At 44.7% G+C, this 12,505-nt stretch overlaps 1 protein-coding gene across 2 annotated transcripts in view; it reads left to right on the forward strand.

Annotated features, from left to right (window-relative positions):
• Positions 1-12,505, forward strand: part of ZHX2 (zinc fingers and homeoboxes 2) — a 75,790-nt gene that overhangs the window by 53,303 nt on the left and 9,982 nt on the right. The gene's annotated exons all lie outside the window — the stretch shown is intronic.

The following is a 12,505-nucleotide window of genomic DNA, read 5'->3' on the forward strand; positions in this document are numbered from 1 at the left end:
GGATTATACTAAAGCAGGGTGGTTTGTGTGGGTATGAGGTGTAGGCACTTCTTAGGAAAAGGGTAGATAATTAAATACACTTTGGAAACAAAAGTGCTGAGATTAAAATTTGAAGCCAGTAAAGGGAAGATGATGTGCAGAGGGAATTGCAGGAGATGAAATACAGCAGATGTAATAAAACAACTTCAGCAGGCACAGCATGTGATTAGGATGATGGAAAACAGAGTGGCTAAGCATCTTTCAGAGGGTCACTTTTTCAGTATTTGACCTCAGAGCTGACCGAGGAACTGATGAAGGGGTAACGCGATGCATGTTGGGAACACTTAGTTTGTATTACCAACAGCAGGAAAAAATATGCCCTTGACTGAGAGGTGAGGGTCAACTCTTCCAGTGCCTTCAGAGCCAGAGAGAGAGAAGAGAACAAGCGTATTGATGGTGCCCACAGACTTTGGATGAGATGAGGTTGTCATGAGAAGGTCTTTATTGCATGCAAATTCTCTTTACCATACTAGATTTTTCCAGAATTTAGGGAAAAAGTTGGAAAGGGGAGAGTTCTTGAACTGCAGCATTGAAGCAAAGGAAGACCAGGAGGAATTGGTGTGGCTTTGCTAGCGATGTGTTCTGCAGCTGCAGAGGAAGGTAGCTTTTAGCTTGTGTAAGGATCAAGGGAGGTTTGGCATCATCAGAAGCAGACAGGCTTCTCTGTTGTGTACATGCACCTGGCCTGATGAGCGATTTCTGAGGGAAGGCAGATAGTTCAGACCTTTGATCTTCAAACTTTTGCTTCCTCCCATGAGCCTGCTGGTGAGTGAGAGTTGTGGTGGTTTTGCAATTTCGGTGCTTGTTTGGTGGGACCTAATTTAAGAGTACCAGCTCCTTTTGCAGGAGCTTTTAGGTATTTTTCAACTCATGAGCCAGGAGGATAATCCAAATTTACTGGAGGATGGAGCAGTAGCCTGTAGCACAGAAAACCTGGATGCTGTTTCCAGCCCTGCTGAAGACCTTGGGTAAGGCATGATTTTTGCACTGTGGCTACCCCATCCCTTCTGGTGGCAGCAAGATGTAAGTTGGCTTGGTCATTTAATGAAGCCTCTGTCATACTCTCTTCATGCCTTAATTGCCCATCTGAGCAATGGGGATAATAGCAGTGCCTTAATTCACAGGCCTGCTGTGAGGATAGATGTCTTAACAGCTGTAAAGCCTCCAAATACAGGGCCAGTGGGATCCTCTGATCACCATAGGTCATTAACTATCTAAGGCAGACGCCTACCTGAGGGGGAAAGATACCTGTTCTACATAGTCGGTGGAAGTCATGTCGTTGCTTTTAGAGAAGAAAAGCCTCGAAATGTGGAACTATGTTTTTCATGGTCTGATACAAGGCCACTTTTGAAACAGTCTTTACTTTAAGCAAGTAGAGCACAAGGAAATCTAATGTAAAATGAGACAAGATTAGAGTGAATGTTATTTACACTGAGATACTTGCAAAGCCCCTCAGCAGAACCAAATCTGCTCATCACCAGGGCCAGAGGGAGCCGAGGAAGCCAGACTGGTGCAAAGCACTGCATAGGCAAGTAAACTTCTGAGCACCTCATTCCTCTTAACCAGCAACAGCCACCTTTCCTGCATGCTGGGACAGCAGAGATGTGGCCTGCTGACCTTATACACCTGCTTTTTGTCTCTGTCTTGGTTGGGAGAGTGGACACCAGCTATGGCTGGGAAGAAATTGTGTCAAGTTTGAGGAAAGAGATGCATTTTCCCAGCAATACAGACATTCATCTGTATCACAGGAGTCTCCTAAATAGACATCCAGGTTGAGAAGCACATGTGCATCATCTGCCAGCAGTTTCAGGTCGTTCATCTGAATTTGGCTAGCGAGGGGGAGACCTGACCTGGCTATGGGCCGAGGCACCCTGGATGTCTGCAACGTGCTCCCCTGAGCCAGCAGTGGTACATGCATGGGGGTCTGTTTGCACCCCCAGAAAGAAACATGGTATTTTGATGTGGGACGCCTGAGGTTTGCCTCCTCGGTTCATCAGGGCATTGAACCGTGTGAGTTAGGCGGATGGCTGGCTGTTCATGTGCTTAAAATTGGAGCTGTCCTGAAGCGCCTCGGACATCAGATTTGTTTGCTATCCTCTGGTTGAGTTTGGAGGACACTGGGTGTTCAGGTCCTGTGAAAATCCGTCTGGCAGTTTCTAGGGGTGGTTTGGTTTTGAAGGAGGTCTGTTGAAATTCCTGCTTCTGGAAATGTCGAGGTGAATGTTTCTGTTGCACTGCTGTGCAGGTATTCAGTGTGGTGGGCTCCAAGATGCTTTTTTTGTACCCCAGACCCTGCTTTTGGGCTTCTTTCAATAGGGTCTGGCACCGTAGCTCAAGACTTCCCATTCAGGAAGTGAACATTCTTAGGTGTTAAAATTATAAGCCAGACCTAATGTTTTAAAAGGGGAAACTATTGTGTACTGAAGCTTTTCCTGGTGGTGTAAAGGTTCAGGCTGCGTAAGCAGTGTCAGTCTGGATGACTTGAAGCGATAGCTGTTGTGTTCACTGGAGCACAGACTAGTGTAGAGGGAAACGGGGGCAGGAGAGAAGAATAGCAGTGTTTGGGGGGCACAGTTAAACCATCCTGTGGGAGGGAGACATTACGCTAGTCTGCTTGTAGTGTTTTATCCTCTCATCTGTACCCCTCATCGGGGAACATGGAGATACACAGAGAAACCCTTGAGGGGTGGAAAGGGAAGCAGTACAGTGACTCATCAGTTTTATAAATCACAAACCATCTGCGTTTTTCTAACACGTTGTGAATGAGTCAAAGGGGGAGGTGTACAGCTATAGGCACACACAGGTTACTAATGTTTTGTGTCAATTATTGAGCTCCTTCATCTCTTTTGGGAACTCCATAGACTCTTTCAGTGCTGCTGTTGTGTTGGATGAGTCTGATGCAAAGGATGCTCCCCATCTCAGATAAAAAGTGATGGCCAGGCATCCCATACGTCTGAGTGTATTCCCTGTCTCGTTCAGACCTGACAGCCTGGTGAGATTGATTTCCTCTTCTTTCTCTTTCCCTTGAATCTAAACCCGTCTGAGAAGCGGTCATGAAATTGTCTCCTGGCCTCAGCCTTAGCTCCTTCCCCCCCATCAAGCCCTCTGGGCGCTTTTCTCTCTGTTTCATTCTGTAATGTGTGCCATGTGCTGCCTGAGCCAAGAGATGCGGGGCTTCCTGGACTACTTCTTGCAAAGTGAAAGCTTTTTTAGCTTTAGCTTTTTTTTTTTGGAGAAATTTAGAGCTTATTTCTACCCTGCAGCCATGCAAAAGAGACTCCCAGAATATGCATGTGATTTTTATTTTGTTTTCCCATTTGCAGTTCACCTGCAAGATCTTTGTGAGTGCCTCGATAATTTTACTTGAAAAAAATTGACACTCAGCTGACTAAAGGCAGGGTGCTGTGGTACCTGGAGCAGAAAAAGTTGCCAAGGGAGACAAGCGATGTGAGAAGTACTACAGCAGGAAAACTTCTGTGCTGTTGCCTAAGTTTTATAAGCGTGTAAAGTAAAGAAATCAAATGTCTTGATTCTGTCATAGCCCATCTTCTTTCTGCTTTGGAGGCATTTAACTGATAGTGTCCCTGTAATAACAATAAATCTGGAGAGAGAGAATATGTAATAATATAGAAAATGTATACAGCTGTACCCTGTCTAGGTGTCAGTGTCATGGAATGATGACACAAAGGAGAAAGGGGACCAGATGCTGCTGGTAAGATGTTTGATCTTAACAAATGGGTAATGATTACTAAAAGCTGCTTAAGCAAAGAATACTTCTTTTAATACCCCCAACTTTCCACCCAAAAATATCACTCTTTAAAAGCATACCTGAAAAGAAAGGAAGCTGAGGATTCAAACAGAATAAACTATTATTTTCCTGCATAAAATCAAAGGTGGATACATCCAGGTTTTACCCATATAGCTGAAGATAGTGTTTACAGATAATTTTTGTTTTGTGTCTGTGAGTCTCTTGTCTTCCCCACCACATGATGCAGGATGAAAACTCAATGTGAAGAATTACTTAAACCCAGTGACTTTAATCCAGTCCAATGATGAGGATTCAGTGAGCTGCACAGACAAGTAATTAAACTAATTAGAATGAATGTTTTTATAGTGTTTCTATTTCTTCTTAAGAAATCTGTTGGTCTTTATTTCTCTCTTATGAACATGCAAGTACCCACCCTAGGAGAAAACACACCACTGATTAAAGGAGATCATTTTGACGGGATACGTGACTAATCTTTGGAGCTCGCTGCCCCTGGAAGCCATTGATGGAGGGTGTTGGACAGAGATTCAACCCCCCTGCGGGTGTTGAGAACATCTGCTGATGTATCCAGCTGTATCTTGGTGGTTCATACAGCTTCTTACTTGGAAGAGGTCAGTTTATATTTTTCCTTCCCAAAGGAGAGAGCGAGGAGGAGCACCGCTGACACCTTTGGGGTTTTGAGTGGGCACAGCCATAGGTGCCACTGGGACTTTGGGTCCCTGAGCATCTGTGACCCTGGTGGAGACCACCAGCTAAGCTGTGTGTTCAGCAGGACACCAAAGCAGGTGCCTCTGGCAGAAGCTCGCACTACAAGGAGAAAAGCTTTTCCCAAACTGCGCCAACTTCATTGGTGGGAGCTGCAGCCCTTGTGTGCTGATTGCAGTTGCCTGCACACCCCATTTAGTGTGCAAGCTCTGCATTGCCAGCCCTTTTTCCAGAGAAGAAAGCAGTGGCTGGGAAGCAAGGAAATCTGGATTTTGTCCCTGTCTCATTGTGCTGCTGCTCTCTTTCCTGCTCGTTGCTTGCCCTGTCTGCTCAGGTGTGTGCCCTCCCAGAGAGGGACTGTCTCCAGGTGGACCAGAGATTAAGGCCACGGTCTTGGGTGGAAAAAGTGACCATTGCTACAATATAAATGTTGGTTCAGGGAATAAACCAGTCCATGAGGTGATGTTTTTCATCCTGGATAGATAATTCTATTATTTTCCAGAGAGAAAAAAAAAGGCAAAATCAGGCCTAATCTAGATTTTAGCAACTGAACTTAAGCATGCATTTTAAAAAGGGGGGAAAAAAATATAAGCTAGCAATTGCAGATGAGTACTTAAAATAGAAAATTCACAGCACACAATGTTCAACTTCCCCTTTTCTGGGAAGGGGTTGGCCACTTGTGTTCATACAACGTGCAGCACAGAAAACCCACCATTTTTCCCCTGTCTTTGGCTTTGCAGCAGCATGAATGAGAACATTTTAGTTCAAAGGAATAGCCTGTGAGCGGTGTACTCTGAAATATGCCTATTGCACGCTACTGCCTGACACAACCTATTCTGGTAAAACCTACAGAGGTGGTTTTTTTCCAGAATATCTGTGTTTTCCAGAATAAGTTTCTTTATGTCTACACAGTGGTCACACTGCAGCTGAGCTGTTAATGTAAAGAGGCAGCTTTCACGTGGATTGGCTTAGGCACGCAGTTCTCCAAGGTTTTTTATTACTGTTGGTGCCTTTTGAAACCCTGTTTTCGGCCCATCTCCACCAAAACCCCTCACTTTTGTTTTATCTATGTATTTTTACAGAGTCTCTTGGTGACTGTGCTGTAGGGGTGCAAGGCAGAGGCGGGATGTGCCCTGGGTTTACTTCTGCCCTCGTTCGCAGACATGTTGACATCCACTTTCACAGGATGCGTTGCTCGGGGAGTCGGGAGTCATGGAGGCAGTCTGGTTTGCTGGTCACCTTTGAAAGGTGCCAGCCTCTGGTCCTTAAAAGACAGAAAAACTATCAGTTGCTGCTTTTCTGTAGTCCAAAAATTCATTGCCACAGCACCTTGCTACAAACATCTAAATGGAGGGTTTTTTCTAATTAGAAATGTCTACATCAACATACACAAATTGAAAATGTATGGCACTTTCAAATTTATTTTTTCACATCTGCAAAAATTATTGCTGTAACGATCCATATACCTCCCCTGTTTAATTCAGCTTACAAAGAACTGCAGAAGTGTCGGAGCTCTAGGCTGCTCTGACTTGCTGTTTTAAAAGCCCTGCTCTAGTTCACAAAACCTGCCTTTCTTTTCAGTGGTTTTCTTTTGTAAATCGTCACAGTCCCAATCCATCATGCAGGAATTATTTTCCCTGGTTTGCTTCTGCTTATTCTCCTGCATATAATTAAGCAATGTTTTTAAGTGCTTTATCGCAGTGGAGAGCAACAGCATTTTTTTGCTGTGTTAGCTGATGTGCTTTTTGATATTACTGTAGCAGCTGCATGCTAAAAACAGTTGTAAGGAAGGGAAAACATCACCCTAGGCGTGTTCCTTTTTAGCACCATGAAATGTGTATCTCACCTCTTATCCTTGGATTTGTAGGAGAATAATATTACCACAACATTAGTGAATGAGAGTTCAGCATCTCTGATATGGAGCAGGATGATAGCTCTGCTCTGTGCTGCATGTGTGTGAGTTGCTGTAGCCTTCGTGGGGGAAGAGTAGATGGTCATGGTGGTGTTACGATGCTGTCAAGTAGTATCAATTAATTTCTGCTCTGTTCTAAATTCTATGGGCATGACTTCTGGGCAGCCACATAGGTTGGAGTCAAGTGTTAAAAGCAGAGGTGCTCACAGGGACATACGCTTTTGAGTGCTGGGGGAGCCAGGGACCCGCAAGCTTGGAAGGTTATGAGAGGGAGAGGACTATCCTTGAAGCTAGCCAGAAATGAACAGACCCACCGAGGTCCATTGTGGTGTGGTTGGTCACGCTTCCTGGAAGGGGTGGTAAATTCTTCAGCTCAAGAAAAAAGTGGTGCAGGTGGTGTCTGTGCTTTAAAAGCAGCCTGTGATGTTTGCAAGGCGGTGGACAGCAGGGCCTGGCTGGGATCTGAGTCCAGAGCAAGGCATCGGTGTTGATGTTTGTTGAGATCCATTTACTGCATGATAAAGTGGGATGGTATCCCAAAAAAATCCAAGGACTGAAAGACTTGTCCCCGACAAGTCGTTGCTAATGAGCTCTGGTTGGTGCTGTGCACCTCCTCCCTTTCCCGTGCTGCATCCCCCAGCTGGGAAAGCTGTAAGGAGGAGTTTGTACCTTTGTGATATTAAACATCATGTTCAGACGCAGGGAGGGTTTTGGTTTTTTGGGGGGAGGGGGGATGTGTACATTAAATTACAAGAGTGTGATTTGCTGTTGCTTGTCCTGTGTAGCAGAGAGGATGCTGTTCGTGGAGACTGAGCTCCTAAGCAGTACAGCAATAAAATGCTTCTACCCTCTTTAAACATTAGCTGGCTGTGGCAAATGAAACCCCCCTGTATTTATGCACTTATTTTCAGGTATCCTCATGGTGGTGGTTTTCCCGCTGTTTGTTTTCAAATGAGGTCAGGTGCTGGGAACCCTCTGCTAGCACAAAGCAGAGAAAGCAACACAGTGAGATGAAAAACAAGAAAGATTTTATTGGCAAATCACACAAGTGTCACTAAAGCATTTTTCTTTCTGGTTTCTTGTTTGTTTGTTTTTGAAAAAAAAAAAAAGAAAAAAATCAAAGTATGTCTGTAAAAAAGTAAAGATCCATTTGCACTGGATGTGGGGTTCAACCTGTAAGCAAGATGCAGCACAAAGTGCAGATATTTCTGATGCGCTTCTCCCTTTATGCTAAAGTTAAGGTTTTCCCTGCTTTTTAATTTGACATCCCTTCTAATTTGGTTGTCTTTGGACAGCCTTTTTCAGACTCACTCATGTTTTGGGGTACGAGAGAAGACAGACAGCATCTCACCCTACTGTCTCTCTGCTGCCCTACCACTTCTCCAGCCGCAGCTCACAGGGTTTTGGCTGATGCTGTATGCGACTGGACTGTCCCAGCTGCCATGGAAAATTCCCGCTTTGCCACCACCTCTGAGGAGCCCATGTGGGAGCAGCACTGCAGAAAAAGAGTTCAGTTCTACCCAAATATTTGCTTTTTGGGGGAGGGGGGGGTATAAAACTAGCTATGGAAAAAATGGGAGAAAGTGAAAAGATTTCCATGTTCGGCAAGAGAAAGCTTTTTGATTTCTTTTTTTCTATCCCTTTGCTTGAATCATACGGTTATCTTTTGTTGCTGGAAGGTGGCATTGCTACGCAGGCAAACATTTTCCCGTGCCAGCCAGGCCTAAAAGCATGGTTTATTTTCACTGTGTGGTTCTCCGCAGTTTCCCCCACCTGGGGCCAGGTGAGCAGGTGGGAAACCTGGTGCTTCCCCTGTCGTGCACTGAATCACCACAGCCGTTCTCACATTGGATGCTCCAGAGCCATTTTAACAGGGGTTTGAAAGATCAGAGGACTGTGCCTGTGTTATTTTGTTAATTAAACAAATTAAACAATTTCAGAAACTAAACAAAACCAGACTAGGGCCTGTTGTAGCTGCTGTGACATGGTCTTGGGGAGATATATTTAAAAGAACACATTGCTTCTGAACTGTGTACTCCAGTCCCAGATGGCTTTGCTGAAGCAAATGAAGTCAAAAGTTCTTGTTGCTGCACGTGGGCCTTTTGTGGTTTAGTTTGGACGTCATTCACAATGGCAGCTGTCTGCTTGGAGCCGAGCGCTTTTGTTTTTCACCTGGTTGCCTTTTGTTGCTTTGTGCGTTTGCTCATTTAAAAAAAAAAAAAAAAGGTGGCTTTATTATTCTTTTTTTTCAATCTTCTACAGCATGGCAAGACAAGCAGGAGATGTGGCAGGTGAGCTGGAAGGGTGAGAGCTGCCTTCCCTTCCCACACTCAGGGACTGCTCATGGGGCAGCAGCTCGAAAAGGAGGTCAGTTATTCGGGATCAAGTCCATAATGAAACACAAAGAGTGAAACAGGCCAACTTTAGGGATAAAGGTTGTCCTGTCCCTGGTGCAGCCCCATTCATCAAGCACTGGATGTGAATTTTGTTCCTTGTAGGGACGCATGTGCCATGGACTGGTGATGAAGTGTAGGTACAGTTTCCATTCTGATGGGCTCGATACTAAGCTGTGACTGTTGCTGAGGGGTATCTTCTCTTCCCCCTGAGTTGGAGAAGCTGGAGCGTCACAGTTTAGCAGCTTTCTCAGAAGCAACACTGTGTATTTAAAGCTGTCCACTGTGGCTTTGATGTTCTGGCAAGCAGCTCATGTTTGAAAGCTGTGAGATGCTCCTGGTGCTTTCTCTGATATACTCAGATGAGACATGGCAGCCCCTGCAAACCTATGTGATGCAGCTCTCAGAGATGTGCCGTGGGGGGCTGGTCTGTCCTCTTTAGCAACCATGCATTGGTTTATCCTGAGTGGCATCCTTAGTGAGGTCCTGAAGGGGCTGTGGCTTGGAGAACCCAATAAACTCCTCGTTCGTGCGAGTATTTGGCCTCATTTCCCTCCCCTCTTTCAGGACGCAGGTTGAAGGGACAAAAACTCTTTTTTTTTTTTTTTTTTTTTTTGTTTCTGACCTCCAAAAAAAGCTTTTGACTTGGGCTCGATTTCTATGGTGGACAGTGATTTTCATGTGGCAGAAAAACTATTCAAAGTGTAGAGTTAGCAAACCAGCGATGAGACATGCAGAAAACCACTCTGTGGAATAGAAGATAGAAGAGAAGCAACAATCTGTACCATTTTCTAGTAAAACTGTAGCAGTCAGAATTTTTCATCCATTCACCTGTTTATATATGTTTTGGAGGGACCTTGGCCCTTCCTCTGTATCAGAGCATCCTTGCTTGGGGTGGATCCTCATGTTCTCATGAGAGGTGGAAGCTCAGCACAGCAACTCAAGGCAGCAGAAAGCTTGCTGAGCTTCCAGAGTGGAGAATTGAAAACGTTTAGTCTGACTTTTAAGAAACCTTTGATTGATTCAAAGTTGTAACCTAGATGTTTCTCATTCTCCACTCTCTCTTCCATCCCATTCCTTTATCTTTTTGTTCTTATCTCTTTATTCCTTTGTGGGGGTGGGATATTCAGTGAAATACAAATAAGCCTTTGCTCTGTCTTTGAAGTCTTTTGAGTTTTCTTCCTTTTGCTGATATTGCCACATGAATTTTGCAGAAGGTCATACATCAGAAAAGGAGCAGACCATTAGGTGAAGCTGTGAGGCCTCGGAAGGAGAGTGAGCCACAGAGGAGCATCCCGGGAGCCATAGCTCCATCCTCATCTCCACCACTGTCCCAGGGCACTGCCTTGTGCCTCCCCTCATCTATGAAAGTCAACATCACGAGCGTGGTGGGATCTGCAGGGCAGAGTGAGGTGACCTGATCACCTTCACCCTGTTTCCAGCACCAGGCAGGCTTACAGAGCCCATTCTGCCCCCTTGTCTCACCTTTTTGGCCTGTTAGAGCCAAATTGGGCACAAGGGAAGAAACTTTAAAGGTAACTAATTTTCTGCAAGCATCATTAAAAATGGGTGGCCAGGAAGATGGGCTTTTGGACAGTTGTGTGTTTGCCTCTAGCAGTGGGACACAGCAAGCCACAGATCACAGCCAAAATACTCTGTGAGATGAGGATTGTGAAGGGAAGTAGAAGTGAATTTTGAAGGAGTATGTGGAAATAATAGAGAATATTCAGTGTAATCCAGTTTAAAGGTCAGTCAGCACAAATCTGTAGAAGACCAGGCATCGTTTCTTCCACTGTTCATCTGCTTGTTTATTACTAAAAGGGAGAAGGAAAAAAGGAAACAGAAGAGAATTGTTTGGCTCGGAGGTGCTAATGCTTTGGGGAATGATGATGACAATGTTGGTGATCCCAGGTTAGAGGGAAGTGGCGTTGTGTCATCCTGACTGAGGCAGAGCAGTAAGCTCGTGGGCAGCCCATCCCTGTTTCATGGAGCTGTGCAAAGATGCTCTGTTTCCCAGGGAAGCACCCAGAGCTTAAACGCACCCTTGAAAGTCAACCAGGTGGGCCAGTGATTCACCAAAGCGGAGCGAGTGTGCAGGAGCACCCCTGGTCTCTGTAGGGGCTGGGAGATGCAGAGGCAGCAGTGGCTGTGAACACAGAGCAGCATGTGGTGATGCTGGGGCAGCTGCAATACAACAAATAGCATCTCTGCACAGCATCTTCTCTGTCATGCGCCTTTAGCATTTCACAGCTTGTGTTTCGCAAGCGACTTACCTGCAAAGGTGCTTCATGGAGAATTCGTGTGTGAAGTGCTTCATGTATGGAGAATTGCTTCATGCTGGGTTTTGAGTACATGGAGCTGGAAGCTGCCATCCCTGCCCTTATCCCCAGCTGGAGCTGCTTCCTCTGGCAGTATATCATTTTGAGTTTCCATATGTACAGGAGTGGTATGATCTGTGACGGGCAGAGTAGCAGAAATATGCTCTAGAGACCTGCAAAGTATTCATCAGCCGCAAACAGAACTGAGAAGTTAGTGGCTGCTTTTACAGCAACTATTTCTGGCTCTCGTGTCAATGAATAAGGGAGAGGAGCAGGTTCAGGGACAGCGCTGAGGTGGTTATAAACTGTCTGCTGGCGTTGGATGTGTCCAAATGTAACTGCGGTGGGATTTTATCTCATTTGATCTTCATGTCTGCTGAGTACTGGAGGCAGTTTATCATTTACAGGCTTTACAATGACAATATCTGCATTTAGTTAGACATCATGAGATCATAGAATCACAGAATGGTTTGGGTTGGAAAGAACCTTTAAAGATCATCTAGTCCATCCCCACTGCCATGGGCCAACACATCTTTTATTAGACCTCTAGTTCAGATTCTCCATTTAGTACACTTCTGCAAAAGTCAATGAGTCAATGCAGGTCTTGCCCACTCTGCAAATCACTTTCCATCCTCCTCCAGTTTGTAAACCCTAGCACCTCCCCCACCCCATCCCAAGGACTCTGATTGTAAAAGATGGGTTTTCCATTAGGACTGGAAGTATTATGAATCCATCTGATCAGGAGGAATAGCAAATTGGAGTCAAGGATTAATTAGAAAAGGCATCTTGTCAAATAGGAGAGTGACTTTTTTTTTAAATTGTTTTATTTTCAATTAATGGAACTGTTTTGACAACTAAATTCTCCTCCTTCCCTCCACCCACTCCTGATAAGTGTGGGTAGAGCCTAAAACAGCTGGTGTAGTTTTTCTTTGTGGTTGTTCTGACTGATGTTGACCTCGGATCATTTTAAAAATGTGTTTTACAGAATTCTTGCATTTGGGAACTTCCAAAACCACTTTGACATATGAATCATGCTTAAAAATGGATTTATTTTAATTCTGTAGGGAGTAAAGTGCACAAATCAGGGCTTGATGAGAATATCAGCAGGGTCACAGGAAGGGGACCCTGTTTAAAAGGTATCTAAGGGCTTCTGTGACCATTGCTAGCTACCTCTGTCAATATTGATTGAGAAGTGGTGTTTTAAGGGAACTTTTGTTCCAGAAAAGACTTGATAGCCCTCCATAGATTTACTGCAGTTTCTTTGAATGCACTTCTTGTCAAGACACAGACCTTTGAAAGTGTTGATTTGTATTAACTCTTCTTTCTGCCTTTACTTTTATAACCAAGGCAGGCCCTATAGCTTTATTTAGAA

This window comes from Numenius arquata, chromosome 3 (assembly GCF_964106895.1).
Source record: "Numenius arquata chromosome 3, bNumArq3.hap1.1, whole genome shotgun sequence".
Taxonomy (NCBI): Eukaryota; Metazoa; Chordata; class Aves; order Charadriiformes; family Scolopacidae; genus Numenius; species Numenius arquata.